Raw genomic sequence first — 15,967 nt, 5'->3', positions numbered from 1 at the left:
ACATTTTCTCTGCCAGCCCCTTTCAGTTAGTTCTGTTTTCTAACAAGGAATTAAAAATAAAGATTTGCAGAATGCTTTGGCTCGCAAAAGGCAACATCATTTTCTCAGTTTTCCAGTTCACAGTTTGTCAGGTGATGCTTGGAAACTGGGAGGATTTATTTACCTTTGGAAAAATGACTAATCCAAGATAGCTGTGGACAAGATTTATACTGTCACCTGCCTTGGCAGAGCTGAGGAACGTCCTTTAGGCACCAGAGAGGAATAAGGAATTCACCAGGACTTTGGCCATGTGCCAAAGCCCAGTGATGCCACTGGGGATTTTCCCCGGGAGAGGGGGATGAATGACACACAGATTCCCAAAGCTCCCCACATCTGGCAGGTCTCCACAGGTACAAGCAGGCCTGGGAATGAGGACACACCTCCCAGCACTGATTTTGGGACACTGGGAAGCAAAACAGAAATGTACCACACAACTGTTCTATCTTGCAGCACCCTAATCTTGGTTTCCTCCTGATCCACTCCTAGTAACTCTGTAGAGCTGGAAAAGCATCATTGTTGCTCCTCAGATAAGAGATTCAGGCACAAGGACATCTGCAGTCAAGCTTTGCCCAGTGATGTTTTAAGTAGGAACAGGACTTAATCTTTAATACCAATTAAACCCCCCCCTTTTTTTGATAACAGGCAAGTGCCTTGTGCTGATTATTTGTATCCCAAACTATGGTTCTTGCTCTCCTGCTTCCCAAATCATGGAATTTTCAGTCCACAGGTGTTAAAATGGCATAAACCACAGGCAGTTTCTGTCTGGCATTCACATTCCTGCATTTTCACATTAGTGGCAACACTGGTTTTAATAATGACTAGCAAGATAAGCAAAACTGCAACTGAAATAAATCAATCCATGTAAGAACACTCTCAGTTTGATATTCACCTTGATTTCCTGACTTTCCAAACTGTGTTTTTCCCACAAAACAATGTGAAACAACACATATTTACTGTGCAGGAATGAACCACTTGGGCAGTATTTTTAATTAAGATTTTAAGTACAGGATCCTGGCCCTGGTGGAGCTAAGGAGAGACTAAATTCAAGTGTGGCTTAGCTCAAACCTCAGGAGCAGCAAGAGCTCACAAGTCACCTCTGGAATGGCCTGTTTCTCAATTAAAGCATGGCTGGCTAACAATTTTTTCCTGATCTTTCCATAGCTTTTGAAACAGCAGCTGGAAATAAAGCCATATTTATTCTGCCTCAGTTAAATATGAAACCTGTTCACGAGCACTTGCTGCCAATGCTCTTAAAAGGCAGTCACGACTGGGTGAATTCCAGTTAAGCAGTTCCTTAAACTCAAATTATTCTGCTTGCCTAAAGAGTTTGAAATTGTTGTCCGTAATCTGATGCTTTTTAATAGCAACTGAAAATGTTTCCAGTCTGAGCAAGATCCAGGGAAAAGTCTGTTCACACTCCTGGACATCTTTCTGCTTTAAGAGGCGCAGCAGCTCTGCAGAGAGCTTTGGCTGTAACATGACGGCTCCCCCGAGCAGGGCTGGGCAAAGCTCTTGTGTGGTTTCCAGCACGTGCTGGAACACCTCTGCTTTGGAGACAGGCTGGGAGAGTTGGGAATGTTCAACCTGGAGAGGAGAAGGGTCCAGGGAGAACCCTAGGGGCTCCAAGAGAGCTGGAGAGGGGCTTTGGACAAGGGCATGGAGTGACAGCATAAAGGAGAATGGCCTTAAACTGAAGGAGGGTGGGTTTATATGGGATGTTGGGAAGGAATTTTTTACTGCAAGGGTGGGAAGGCCCTGGCACAGTTTCCTAGAGAAGCTGTGGCTGCCCCATCCCTGGGAGTGTTCAAGCCAGGTTTGACAGGATTTGGAGCAACCTTGGTCTATGGCAAGCTGTTCCTGCCCATGGCAGGGAGTTTGGAACTAAATTATCTCTAAACGTGCCTTCCAAGCCAAACCACTGCCTGATTGTATGACTCCCCAGGCTGGGCAGTCAATTCAGTTCCTCAAGCAGGATAATTCCTGTAAGAAACCCCAGGTCCACCTCTGAATGTCCTCATAATTCAGAGGCTGGCATCAAATTCTGTTATTTTGCTCTCAAGATACAGGCAAATGCAGACCTTTCCCTGAATTTTGCTCTGAGATTGGAATGTTTGACGTTTCAACTACCCATGGCCCCTTCACAGCTCAAACCATTTGCACACCATGGTTGTGCTAAGGGACTTGCCATCATTTTTACCTTGTTGTAATGGTTTTCTCTGGGCTTTCTCCAGTCTAGACCCTTGATGTTGGCAGACAGCTTCCTAGAGATTAACTCATCAGCAATTTGATGGCTTTCAAACACTTCTATGATGTCGAGAGGTTAAGATGGGGCCACTCACAAGTGGCAAAGGGCCAAGGAGTCTTGGCTGGAAAGCACTTGAATTCTGCTGTCTGGGATTCCTCATGGAAATTGCCCAGGGTACTTGATTTCCTTATTTCAGAAATGCACTGGCTCTGCTCATGACAGATTAGGCAAAGAATCAGGAATATAATTAGGACAGGGATATACACCATAAACTACTGACACGGAAAAACTGCTTTTTTAAAAAATAAACCTAGCAAAATGCATGGGGCAATACAATGTGCTATTTATACCTAAACACTTCCATAAAACAAATCAGAACAGTAGGAAAAAAAGCACCTATTTGGCCAAACCAACTAGACAGCCCTTGGAAAATTCAAAATCATCTCTATACATTATAAATTGCTGCTAAAATCCCCATGTGTGAAACAAGGAGTGCTGTGAGTATGCTTGAAAAATGCATTAGGAAACCAAGCAGGAATCCCTACAGCAGCGTGCTTTTGTAATGTTTGGCTTGGGATAAATTCTGCAAGAAACATTCTGGGGGGTGGGAATGATGGCTGATCCCTGTGAAGTGAAATTCTGGAAGGCCCAAGTTTTGAAGGCGGACGGTGACGACCTGACTGTGCTGGAGTTGCCAAATCCCACCAATTCCAAGGGAGCCGGGGGAAAGCTCAGCCAAGTGCAAGTGCAGTTCCCACGTTGGAACGTGGCCATGACATCGGGACGGCTGTCACCTTGCACAAAGTCCTGCCATTCCTCATGGCCAGGAGCATTCAAGGCTCTCCTTGTTCTCCCTTCCCCATTCTCCCACACCACACAATGCCCTGCAGTTCCCTCTTGCCATTCAGTTCCCAGTGTGGAGCACCAGCAGGAATTAATGCCAGTTCCTGGAGTTCTGTTTTCTCCTTGCTGACCTACCGCGGCTATGAAAGCTCAACTCCTCTTTATTTTATGAAATGAGATGGGATCATTTTGACAGAATATAAACAAATCCCTCCACAAAACAGCAACCAAAGTGTTCCTGATGGAGCTCCCTCAAACTTTAAACACATCAGGCTCTATAATCAACTGCAGCCATGTTATAGATGGTGAGAGAGACTTGTGATCAGGGAACAATGCACCTAATTGCTCATGTATAGGAAAAAAGTGTGGCTTCTGCTAGAAAGCAGGCAGGCATCTCTCCCAGTTTGTCAGCAGTAAGAAAAATCAAACACAGTTTCCTATATCTGCATCCACATTAAACAGTAATTCTGTAATTGGAAACAGGAGTAGAAGCAGAGGGGGGAGGAGCTGCAAGTGGAGGAGATTTTAAAATTTTCTGCAAGTGCTACGCTGGATCTCTCCATCAAAGAGCTGATGTCCTAAGGGGACACTTCTGGACACCTCAGAGTCACACAGCCCTCAGTCTTGGTCCTACTGCTCAAAGAGACAATATTCTCTCCAAATTAAGAAAATACAGTTTTCCTGGACTTCAGGAATGTTATCAGAGAATGAGCCACCTTCACGCTCACAGTCTTCCTGTCGCTCAGTGTTAACAGGCATTGCTCAAGTTAGGTATCAAAATAACCCAGGAGAGACTTATAAAGCACTCTCAAAATTCAGCACTCTTTCCTCCTGGGGTGCAGGTCACTGCAGAACTGGAAGTCTAAAAAGCAGGGAAATCCACAGGGAAAGGGCAGGAGCCGATGGACCATCGCTAAAAATGCCTCCCTAGTCCTACAAAACTCCCTGTGCCTGTCTTCATCCCACACATTTTGCTTCCCTTTTGCTATGAAAATGGTGGAATTGGACAAAGGTAGGAAGGATCTGTATTCCATTTGAATCCAGCTGTGATATATGGGCTTGCAAATGACTATAAAAGTAGGAGAAAGGCCTTGGTTTAATACCGAGTCAGAATTTACTGAGTCACTAATCCCACTTCCATATCCCTGTGGTCTTCTGGACAACCACTAACCTGGCCTGGCCCCAAGCATTTAATTGAACATAAGCACAAGGGAACATATCCTGGGCTTGCATTGTCATAACTGCCAAAAAACACAGCACAATGACTGTCCTCGTTCCCATTTCCGAGACGGACAAACGCAGGCAAAAGGAAGAGAAGCAACCACCAAACTCCTGCACCAGAACCAGCACTTGGCAAAGCCCAAACCTCCCAGTTCAAATTCTCAGTATGACACACTGGGCAGCACAGAGCCATTGCACCCTGTTCAAAATTCCCAGTTTAAATTCTCAGTATGACAAACTGGGCAGCACAGAGCCATTGCACCCTGTTCAAAATACCCAGTTCAAATTCCCAGGATGAAACTGGGCAGGACAGAGCCACTGCTCCCACAACCTGGATCCAGAGATTGGAAATAAATGGAATAACTATGTGGCTTTAAGTCTAGGTTTGTAGAATTATGCTTCCTGTTTTATATGTCCTAATAAAAGGCCTTTGGGGATATAATCTGTAAATATAAACTTTAAATGCTTCCTGCTATTATTACTTCCTACAAGTACTTCTGAAGAGAAGTGTGTGTGCTCAGATGTCAACAAGTACATCCCTAAAACTCGGCTGATCCTTTTGGAATTTTGTACATGTGATTTTCCAGGCATTGGCTCTTCTATGCAGGGCCCAAGGGCAGGCAAAGACCTGTGCTACACTGTAATATCAGTGTTAAAAAATCCACCAATTATGAATAAATCCATGCTTCCAGGACTCTTATTTTCAAGATCCAATATGGCACACTAAAGAGAAAACCCCATACTGGGTTAGAAATATCAATGAAAAAACAGTTTTATGAGAAGTGGTATAAATAGAATATGAAAACTGTGAAAGAAATAGAAAACCAGAGTCCTGTGCCAAGAAATTACTGTGGTCCAAGAGGCTGAAGACTTAGAATTCCCTACTTGTGTAAACCCCGACCAGTTTGAATAATCTCAGAGTCTCAGTCTGCTTATCTGGAAAATGAGGATATTGCTTAATTCCTGGTAAGGGTGGTTTGACAGCAGCAGTGTTCTTGCTTCATTTCTCATCCTCAACTTACTCCTTCATGCTGCTCAACATTTAGCAGCATCCTCATTTCCCATATGTGACAGCAGCACTTTTTTTGCCCCTTACCAACAGCCCTTTTTTCATTTACAAAGCCCTTTTAACCTTCAATAAGGCTCCCCAAGATGCAGCTACTTCTGAGATGAAAGTACAGATTTTATGACAATATTTAATTGCACCTCAGTGGAGCTTATGACATCAGAAGAGAAGCTTTACCCAACCCTGAGAAGGTTAAGGAAAGTAAAATTATTTTAGCCCTGCAGAGATGTGAATGTGAATGTAGATACAATACTGGACAGTTGTTCTGATAAACAGAGCAGAAGTACCATAAGAAATTATAAGGAAAAAACATATATATATATATATATATATATGCAAGCTGAAGCTTTGTTTTTGAAATAAGGAGAAAGGTATGACAGGTTGACAGGTAATCAGTGGTAAGAGTCCTTTAGTAGCACTGCCATGGGGATCAGAAGGCTTAGGAAGAAGAGGGTTCTCTCTCCATTCCCTTGGAATTCTTTAGAAGTCTCCAATTTAGGTGCTTTTACAGTAAAATCAGCTTTGTTTGGTGTAAGCAGTGGGACTGCAGCTACTGCAGGCACCAGCTCGAGCCCTCATACCCTCCACAATACCCTTTTCTAATCCATTCCTTATTGTTCACTGTCCTTCCTGTAATCTGGCCTTTGAATCATGCCCAGTTCCCCAGATGTGCTCTGAGTAAGCTCTTTGTACATCCCATAATGACCTCTCTTTGCTTGCCTTCAATTCTTCTATTTATACATCCCATGATCTGTATGCTTGCCAGACAAAGAGGATAGTAAATTTATATCCTCAGCCACTCCCAGTTCCTTTTCTTAGGGAATGTCAAGACCAAGAATCTGACCAGGGAAACACTCCAGAATAATCCAGTGCAATCCCTTCTAACGTATTCCAGAGCAATTTTTGGGAAGAAATTACCCCTGCATAGCTGCTTCTTTAGACAGGTGAGTCCTTGGCCTGATAAAATCTACCCTCCTTAGCCTCTCCTGGCTGTTGCAAGCCATTAAAATCAGATTTCAGAAACCATGGTCACTTAATAATAAACATCAAGATTACAATTGCATCAGTTAATGACCTAAAATATCAGAGTGTCATAAGGGCTGATTACTCTCAGTTTATTTTTAAAAAGCCACGAGGAAATAGGAGCTCAGAAGTAACCAACTCACTGCTCCTAAAGGAATTTTTTAGACAACTGTCTCCTTTAGCTGTCAGCAACAGCAGCTTGGGCTTTGTCAGGGAGAAATATGCATCTGTCACTCAATATGAAATTGAAATTTTATCTAAGAGAAACACAGTGCAGTGCTGAGCCCGTGAAGTCTGACCTCAGGAGGGCAAGGCTTGGAGGCTCCCCAGGATGAGCACATTCCTACCCTGCCTGCAGACAAAAATGATTCAGCTTTGGAGTCACCGGCCAGACAGCACAAAACTTGGGGTGGTGCATGGTGAGCAGTTGAGGAGAAAAGAGCCAGCACCATTGTAGATTTGATACCTCCAGTTTAACCTTCAGTATTATTTCAGCACAGCAGATTGCTCACAGCAGCATTTACATGCATGAGTAATTCATGAATCACAAGCTTTGTCATTTTTCACCCCAGCTCTGCCCACAGCCCCATATTAGTGCAAGCTTTTGGGACAAGACAAACACAAAAAGCTTCACCGTCCTGATAACAATGTTTGTGTTTGACAAGCACCATTAGGCAGGGTTTGCTCTCCAAGAGTATTTTGATAGCACTAAAGACCAGCAGCAATTCTAGCCCAGGACAGAAGCTATGCCTCTCTCAATTTTCATTTCCTCAAACAAACACTTGGAAGTATTTGGCAGTTTTCCCCCCCAATACAGCTGATTAGTCTCTTACTAATGACAGTATTTTGCAACTTTCTGCTTCCTCACATCAAAGCATCCTGGAGATCTTGTCAACAATGACCAATTGTTTAGACACTCAGAAGTGAAGCTGAGGAATTCCACTTACTCACCAACTGCTCAGCATTACCCTCGATCTGAAAGATCTGCAACACTTGAGCCCATTTCTGGCATCGTGTGTGGCACTCAAGGACCATCTCATACCATCCACATTCATGCCTGGCTTCCTTCCATGACGTCTTGCTCTGGTTTCAGCACCTATTTTACTCCCTGCTTCTGCATCTGAATTCCTCTTTCTTCTCCCCCATCACTTCTACATTGTTGTCACACTCGCACTCAGGGTCCAACCTTTCCAAGGCTCCACACCAGTCCCAAACGAGAGCAGATCCAACATCTATTTTTGAAAGTGCCCTTCAGGGGTGGCAACACTGTAAGAATTTGGCAATATTTGTAAAGCTGGCAGGCAAAAGTAAAAAAAACCCAAGCCCAACTGTACTACAAGGCTCTGGCCTGTCTCACTATTGCACAAGTGCCAAGCGCATTTCAAAGTCTAAGTCTCTTGGTTGTAGCCATTTATAGTTTGTATAAAAAGCATAACTTGTACACTTCCATTACAGCCCTAAATATAACTGCCCTGAGCAAGTACTCGCTGCTCAAACAGGACCTCTTTGAATTTTGTTTCCAAAAGAATGTTGCTGCCACTATATTATTTACAGACATTTACATTAAGATCTGAATACTTGGTCAGGAAACCACTCTGATTAATGGATCCCCAACATTGTTTTATAACCAAAGAAAACCAGTATTTTTATTTTAAAACAGTAAATTTTTTGCATAAGCATAAAAAGCAGCAGTTGTCAGGATGGCCACGGTTCTTTGAAGAATTTGGAAACGCAACCACATGTTCTGGGTTTTTAACGCAGCATCTGTGTAGGGGATGAAAATTAGAATCCCAATCTTGTATTTTATTATAAAAATACACTTTGATATCTCTATCACAGCTGTGCAGCAGATCCATAATGGATTCAAACATTCAGCCCAATTGATTTTGACAGCCTGCTGCTGTCTCAGGGTTTTCCTGCACGGGACTTCCAGTTACCCCATTTCATAGCATGCCATTATTTTCCTGACACTTGGAACATTGTTATTTGTGGAGGTGAAATGAAGGAAAAAAAAACCCAAACATTTTTCATCATTTCAGGTAAAATGATGGAAAAACAGGGAAAATTGCCTCACAGCAGAAGAAAGTGAAATGAAAACAAAAGAACTTTTTAGAGCAAGATTCTTTAACTGACAAAAGCTGCACAGCTGGGAAAAACTTCTTTATTTTAACGAACAATCACAGTGTTATCTTTGTTCATAAAACTTCTGTAGTCATTAAGGTACAAAATAAAACCTCTATTTTCTATTTTGTGGGGTCTCTGTTGTTTTAAATTATGATTTTCTCTCTGAGGGCAATGTGGATCATCTCCACTGCTGCAAGGCAGAGATGCACAGCATGGAAGGACTTGAAAAGCAAAGGTCCATCCCACACAAATAACCCCATCTCACAGAAGTAATCACTTTTTGGATCCAGCTGTTTGTCTGCAACCACTATATCCCAGCAATATTAATAGCTTTGATTATTGCCAAGGGAAAAAACGTCTTAGAAGGCTTTTCAGATTTGTCATGGAATAAAGCAAAAGGCAGAACCATAGCAGAGACAGATTTGGGGAGGCTCAACTGTCTAAGAGTGCTTTTTTTGGTTCTTTTCACCAAATCATTGAAGTGATAGCTCAAATAAGAGACTGTTCTGTTAAAAAAGGACAAACTGGTAAAGGCTAAAACTGGGCTGCCCTGCAGCTCTACTTATGGTTGGGAACAGACTGGAATAGGAGATAGGGAACATCACTTGGGACTAACACAGAAACTTATTTGGAGTTCAAACTGTACTTCAGAACAATCTTTTCCCCCAAAGTAATACAATAATAACAACAAGGAAGGGAAAGGAGCACATAGAAGAGTCAGAGAGGCTGGAAATAGATATATGGAAGAAGGATGGTGGAAAAGGAGCAGGAAAAAAACCCCAAACCCTTAACATTCCCTGATGGAAGAAATCAGTGAAAGAATGGAAAACAGTCCTATAAATAAGAGCAAATTCTGCACCTTTACCTTGGAAATATTTTATTTTTCCTCAAAATTACTGAGGAACGTGTGACACTATCTTTTAACCTCCAGGATCATTTGTCTCCCTTTCCCTCATCCCATTCCCTGAGAAGTGGCACAACAAACAAAGGGTGATTGAGCAGAGCTGGACATGCCTTGGCCCTGTGCTGATGGAACTTGATATCCACTGTAGCTGTGTGGGCAAAGTCATTCAGCTTCCAATACCCTTCCCAGGCAAATTTCAAGATCACCATAATAAGATAAAAAAAATAAATGTCTCAATTTTTTAACACCCTGCTTTGAAACCTGAAGTTACCTTGGGTGTGATGTGGGTATTTTTTTGCTGTTTTATAGTTCTTCAGGGCAGAATAATCAGACAAACAGAAAAATGTAGCAGTCTCCTTACTACCTATTTTCAAGATGATCTTCACCTTCCTGCCCTGTTCTTCTTAATAAATCACTGATTTACTGTTAGGGCCCTGCAGGCTCGACCATTGCTTCTTTATCTCAGTGGGAGCCAAATGATGATTGAGATGCCAATATATTAGGCTGGTCTGATTCAAAGCAGGGTAAGGAACAAAGCATTTGTGCAGAGCGAAGATAAATGAATATAAATCAAGTGCTAAGCCATTTTCTGTGATGGATTAGCACCTTTCTTTGACCCAATAATGTCAAGGGGTCTCCATGCTGACAGGAACTAATGTGGAAATCTGTGCTGTGCAAAGCCAGGAGGAATCCTGATCTGCAGCTGCACTGCTCCTCTGTTTGCATTTTGCTCTCGCTCAGGTGTGAGCAATCCATCTCCTCCATCTCCCCTTGGGAAATGTCACCACAGTGCCCACCAAAACTATCTCTAGAGTATAAAAGATTTCTTCTATTCTGACTTTCTGCCTGTAATCCCATTCTTATCAGTAAACCAGCAGGTCATAGATGGTACCTCGGCAAGGACTGGATGGAAAAGCTTTCTCAGTATCTCACAGAATGGGCTGGAAGGGATCATCTCAAGGGATCCTCTCATTCCAACCCCCTGCTGTGTTCATCTTCCACTGTCCCAGGTTGCTCCAAGCTCAGTCCAACCTGGCCTCGAAAAATTCCAGGGACAAGGCAGCCACAGCTTCTCCAGAAACCTGTGCCAGGGCCTGAGCACCCTCACAGGGAAAAATTTCTTCCCAATATCCCATCTAACCCTGTCCTCTGTCAGTGTGAATCCATTCCCCCCGTCCTGTCACTTTAAGCCCTTGTCAAAAGTCTCTGTCCCTTCTTGTAGCTCCCTCCAGGTACTGGAAGCTGCAATTAGGTTACCCCAAGCCTTCTCCCTGGTATCTGATATTGCCAAAGTACAAAACTATACAAAGCCAGCAGCAAAAAACACACATTTGGATCAAATCTGGCAACTGCAATTTTGCCAAAAACAAATGTGGGGGAAAAAACATTATTGTACGCAGAGAAAACTTCAGTGGGAGTCGAGGCCAAACCTCTCAGTTCTGGCCATGTGCAGTAGCTGGAGCTGTACTGTATTATATTAAAGAGTGGTTCAAGTGCACTGCATCACTGGCTGGTGGCAAAGCTGCAGGGTTTGAGAGCAGGAAACACATCCAAGCCCTGCAGCTATTGCAGCTCCCACCATTGGCATTTTCCAGATGCAAAAGTCGTGTATGACTTGTCCAAACCAAGAAAAGAGTGAAGCATGTCCTGTGTCTGTGACATGAGCCTGTACACTTGGCTCTGTGAAAACAAGGGTTCTGTGCCTGGGCTGCTCTCCCAGCTCACTCTGGATCCGAGACAGCCTGGGAAACTCAAATCCCACAGGTGAGTGGCACTTGTTTAACCTGCTGCAGACTGAGTCACCTCTCACCCTCTCTGATGAAAGACCGTCGATATTATGTGCTCCAGGCTGGATTCCACCCTCTTGTCTCCACATTACGCTGATAAGAGGCAATATCTCAGACACCCAGGGCAGTGAAAATGAGCTGAAGATGCTCTCATTACCACCTACATTGTTCTAAATTTCCAGTGAACTACATCCTAAGTGAGAGCAGCCCTGTTCCTCTTTGTCCCAAGCTTTGTGTTCCTGGCTTTTGTCAATATTCTCCCTCAGCAGGATCAGCTTTGGCTGCATCAATTCCTTGCCTCAGTATAAGCACTGTATAAACACATAAATGCAAGTGCAGGCATAAAAGGGCAGTGGGGAAATGTTTGGGGACAAAAAAGGATGGGTGAGACTGCAGCATCCCTGATTTAGTTCAGCTAAAACTGGCACAAAATCACACCACCCTGCCAGTGCCACCACATCTTGTAGAAATAACAGAAACTGCTGAAATGCTGAAAAAATAATAAATTAAATAAAACCTCTTAAATTTAATCTCTTCTGCTTTCAGAGAAAATACTAAAAGACTTAGTTTTAGAAGTCAATAGAAAACTTCTCCACAGTTTTGGCATTCTGAAGCAAACGGAATTTGCCAAGTGCAAGAAGTTGTTTATAAGAAAAGAAACAGAGAACTGGAAGTAGTTCCAGAAAATTTATTATGACCCACCTGACTGAAGCCAAGAATATTACATCAGCCCAGATAGCCTGAGAACTGGAACAATATTGCTCTCAAATTAGCAAGTTGCTGGTACCACAGGCAGGGAGAAATGGTTTTGCAGGAGGTCTGGGTTCTCTCCTCAGCTGTGATGGGCAAGGCTGCTTCTAAACTCACTCCCTGTGACCAGAAACAAAGGATTTCTTCTCTTTATTCCTGAGGTTGGTTGGATGGGGAAATGGTTTTTTGTTTTTACAACATCTTAAGATTCTTAGGGCAGTGAGCATCTCTTAGTAAGGCCTCCAGAACTCTCTGTACTCCACATGAGCTTTCTTGGTTCATGCTGAAAGAGGAATGACTACAAGGTAACTCCAGCCCAAAAGCCACAGAGGCCCTGGTGCTGATGGGGAGTTGGAATTAAGTATAGTGCCAGCAAGCCAAGGAATTCTGTGGTGCCACGTTCAAACAAGGAAAGCACAGCACAGGCAAAGAGGTCAGCTGACACTGAAGTAATTCAAAGATCATAATTAGAGAACACCTCTGCAATATTTAGACAATTTCCCTCCAAAATAAAACACAGCACTGAGCAGCTACAACATGACAGCTCATCCAACAGCTTTCTCTTCCTCTCCCACTGCAATCAAAGCCTGAGTGTTCCCCACTGCAGCTGCAGGGTGATTTCTCTCATTTAGCAGCACTGATAAATTACCTATTTTATGAGAGTCTAAGAAACCAAGACTCATAAACTCTCTGATGGAGCTGGCATGACATCATTAATTCTGAAGCAGCACTATAGATGCCTTTTATCTTGAAGCATCTAAAAGAACTTTCTTATACATTAAACAAGGTGGTTCATCAGCAGTGCTTCCTGGAAAGAACCTTTCTCTCCCCTCACACTGGAGCATTCTGAGGAAAAAAGGTCTGAAATGAGGTTCTGCTTCTGAACATTCAGTTCTTACAATGGTGAATCCTCTTTAACAGCTCCAGTAATCTCCTATTAATCTATCACCACACTCTGGGGCAAAAATATAATCATCTTTAATCCTTTGGGGCTGGGGGAAGTTCCAGGATACAACCCTGAACCAAAAGCACTTAGTGCCTGAACTAAAGCTTTCAGTACATGATCCCAGGATGAAGAGGCTCCCTCCAAATTATCAGCATATCCTGACCCAAAACCTCCATGAATACCATGGGTGTGCCCAAATGGAAAAATGCCACTTAAACATTGACTCAAGTAAGAACCACATTGCATGCAACCACAGAGAGCTCAGTTCCTACAAGCTTGGTCACATCATCCATAAGACCCATGTGAGGTCTAAATCATACCATAGTTCATATTTTATGTAATTTTTTTATCTATAAAATACATAAACCACATAAGCAAATAGCTAATGAAAAGCAGAATGCAGGAAATTTTACAGGGCAAACAGAGGTCATCTGTTTCAAAGAGGTTATGTTGTCATTTGTGTTTCTGCTGCCAAATGTCTTCTCCACGAATAAAAGAGCATTTGTTGCATCAGGTTTCATTCCCAATTTCACTTTCTGTATTTTGTCATGAAAAAGGAAATGCACTTTAGATACATCAGCATTTCTCCTCACCACTGAGGAGGAAAATCACAGGGGGTTGGTGTCAATTTGTTTGTTTAGGGTTTTTGTTTGTTTTTATCCACACCTGCCTGAAATCTGAGGCGTGGATTTCAAACTAACACAAAAAGCTGTGAAGGAGTATTTGAGCCTACTGCACAAACATAGTATTTTGTCAAAATTAGGTTCAGATTTAGGCCTCACTAAAGACATTATCATCACCACTCTCGTTTCAAACATGGTTAAAAAGCTGAGGTTTGGGTCTAACTGGAGCCTTTAGGAACTATTTCCATCTCTGCACTTCTTAGGTAGGAAGGAAAAGGTCTCTGAATTTATTTTCATGTAACAGACTGAAAAAACAAACTGACAATTCCTCTTTTCTTCTTGGATGCAATGAATAGACCCAAACCACTCTTTGCAGAAACACTGATTTATGGATTTGAATCGCCTTGGCCCTTCCTCCTTTTAAAGCAGTTTGAAGTCTTAAACAATACCTGGTACAAAGCAAAGATCCCTATCACTGTCTTTGTTTTCCAGCAGGAGAAACAGAGGCACAGCCATCAAAGCCATTGGAAACCCAGTGCCCAGGAGGTCAGGGAAAAGGGTGGGAGAACAGAAGGGGTTATCAATAATTCTTTTCCTGTTTGCACATCTTTGGTGACCACATGGCACCTGGTGCCATGTCCAGGTGAAATCCATCTCCCCAAGCAGATTTATGAAATATCCTCCATGGAACCTGCCTGACAGCCTAAAAGTTCAAGGCATTTCCATATGGATATGGTTTATTCAGTGTCTTCAGCTGGGAGGTACAACAGAAAAATAAATCATTGCAGTGCTAGCCTACATCAGTATTGTTTTGGTTACCCTCTGGCTTGTTTTGTTTACGTGCCCTTTCTCCTGAGGGACAGTGCCAACAAGACATGCACCTCTACCTAAAAGCATTGGAAGAGTCTGGAAGGAATGGGCACATTCACTCTGTCACTCTCCTGTTTTCTCCCTTTGTTAAACAAGCACCCCTGTTTTGTTTCACTGCTCCTGTGCACCAGGCTAACGGCTTCCAAACTTTTTCCACAACAATATCCAAAGCCCTGTTCCAGCACAGTGTTCTGGATGGTTTTTCCAGTGCACACACATATTCCCCCAGCTGACTTCTCTCATTTCCAAGTTATTGTACAATTAGAATGACAAGATGAGATTTATTGCACAGCAGAAGTATCTTAAATAACCCAGAGAGGCGCTGACATTCCCAACTCTGGATGGGGCCTGTGCAAACCCCTCTCTCCTGCTGGAAGGACAAGCTGAGATCAGATTGATGTGGAGGTTTTCAGCAGGGAATGATTAAAAATTTAAAAAAAACTGGGGGAGGGAAGGTATTTTGAAGAAAAACTTCTCTATTCTCAGAAGGACAGCTATTTTTGAGGCAACATTAAAAACCCTAAGCCTGTGCTGAAACAGAGGTTGGAGTGGGAAAAGCCTTTGGAGGCTGGAAAGGCAACAGTAGGTTTAGTACACAGCTCCTGGGACCCAGCAGCAGAAATACTGAACTTATTCCAGTCTGCCACTAAATCATGTGGCGAAGGCATTTCCCTCAGCTTTCTCATCTGTTTAACAGTTCCCAACCCTGCTTCCACAGACCCTGCCTCAGAGATGCTGGAAAACGCTCCGAGATGCGAGGAAGGAAGCGGCACGGCAAGACAAAAGCTCTCAGTCTGCACGGGGGAAAAGCTCTAAACTGAACACTAAATTCCTGATCCACTGAGAGCAAAGCTGAGCATTAGCCTGCTGCTTTATATAAAACATAATGCTGTATATATATATCAGCCTCAAAGCAAGGCAACTTCAGAATTCTGGGTTTCCTCCAAAGAACTCTTGGGGGAAAAAACCCTCAACCAACACAGAGCAAGACAACTCTCACTGAACACAGCCATGACAAAGTCAGCAGCTGCTGCAAGACAAGTATTAACCTGAAAAACAAGCACTTTCTTGTCTATGGCGAAGCAAGTGTTGCTGCAATTACAGATTTCTGGTATTTACAATTAAATCCTTAATTCTCAACCAGTGCAGGGACAAGGCAGAGCTGGGGAAGAACCCAGAAGTTCTGTTCAGATCCACCAAAGGGGCTGCTTTTTGCCTCTGTGTTTGTGGCAACATCTATGTCCTGATAAAAATACAATTTTTTTTAACATTTCCAAACCAAATTACGCAGCAAAGAAGCTGTTTTACAACAAATTATGTGATAAGGTTAAATCTCTCTCTGCTCTCTACCCAGCCTTTAAAAGCCTGAAGGGAGATGAAAGGCAAGCCAGGGCACGCCAGTAGGAGCAGACAAATGACTTAAAGATCACCAGTGACACACACAGAAAATTCCCTTTACTGGCTCTGTCTGACCAGAGAGGGGGAAAAAATCAATTAAAGAAGAAGATCAATCCCTTGTGGTGAGA

General features: G+C 42.9%; 1 protein-coding gene across 2 annotated transcripts in view; it reads right to left on the bottom strand.

Moving 5' to 3' along the window:
• ABTB2 (ankyrin repeat and BTB domain containing 2) overlaps positions 1–15,967 on the bottom strand; it is a 111,333-nt gene that overhangs the window by 40,935 nt on the left and 54,431 nt on the right. The window contains exon 1 of one of the 2 annotated variants that reach the window (XM_074543713.1): positions 7,389–7,407. The exons of the other annotated variant lie outside the window; for it this stretch is intronic. The gene's annotated coding sequence lies outside the window, so the exon portion shown is untranslated. Of the gene's footprint in view, positions 1–7,388; positions 7,408–15,967 lie in introns of those variants that run through there. 2 annotated transcript variants of the gene reach the window in all.

This window comes from Zonotrichia albicollis, chromosome 6 (genome assembly GCF_047830755.1).
Source record: "Zonotrichia albicollis isolate bZonAlb1 chromosome 6, bZonAlb1.hap1, whole genome shotgun sequence".
NCBI lineage: Eukaryota > Metazoa > Chordata > Aves > Passeriformes > Passerellidae > Zonotrichia > Zonotrichia albicollis.
This window is presented reverse-complemented; position numbering and strand designations above follow the sequence as displayed.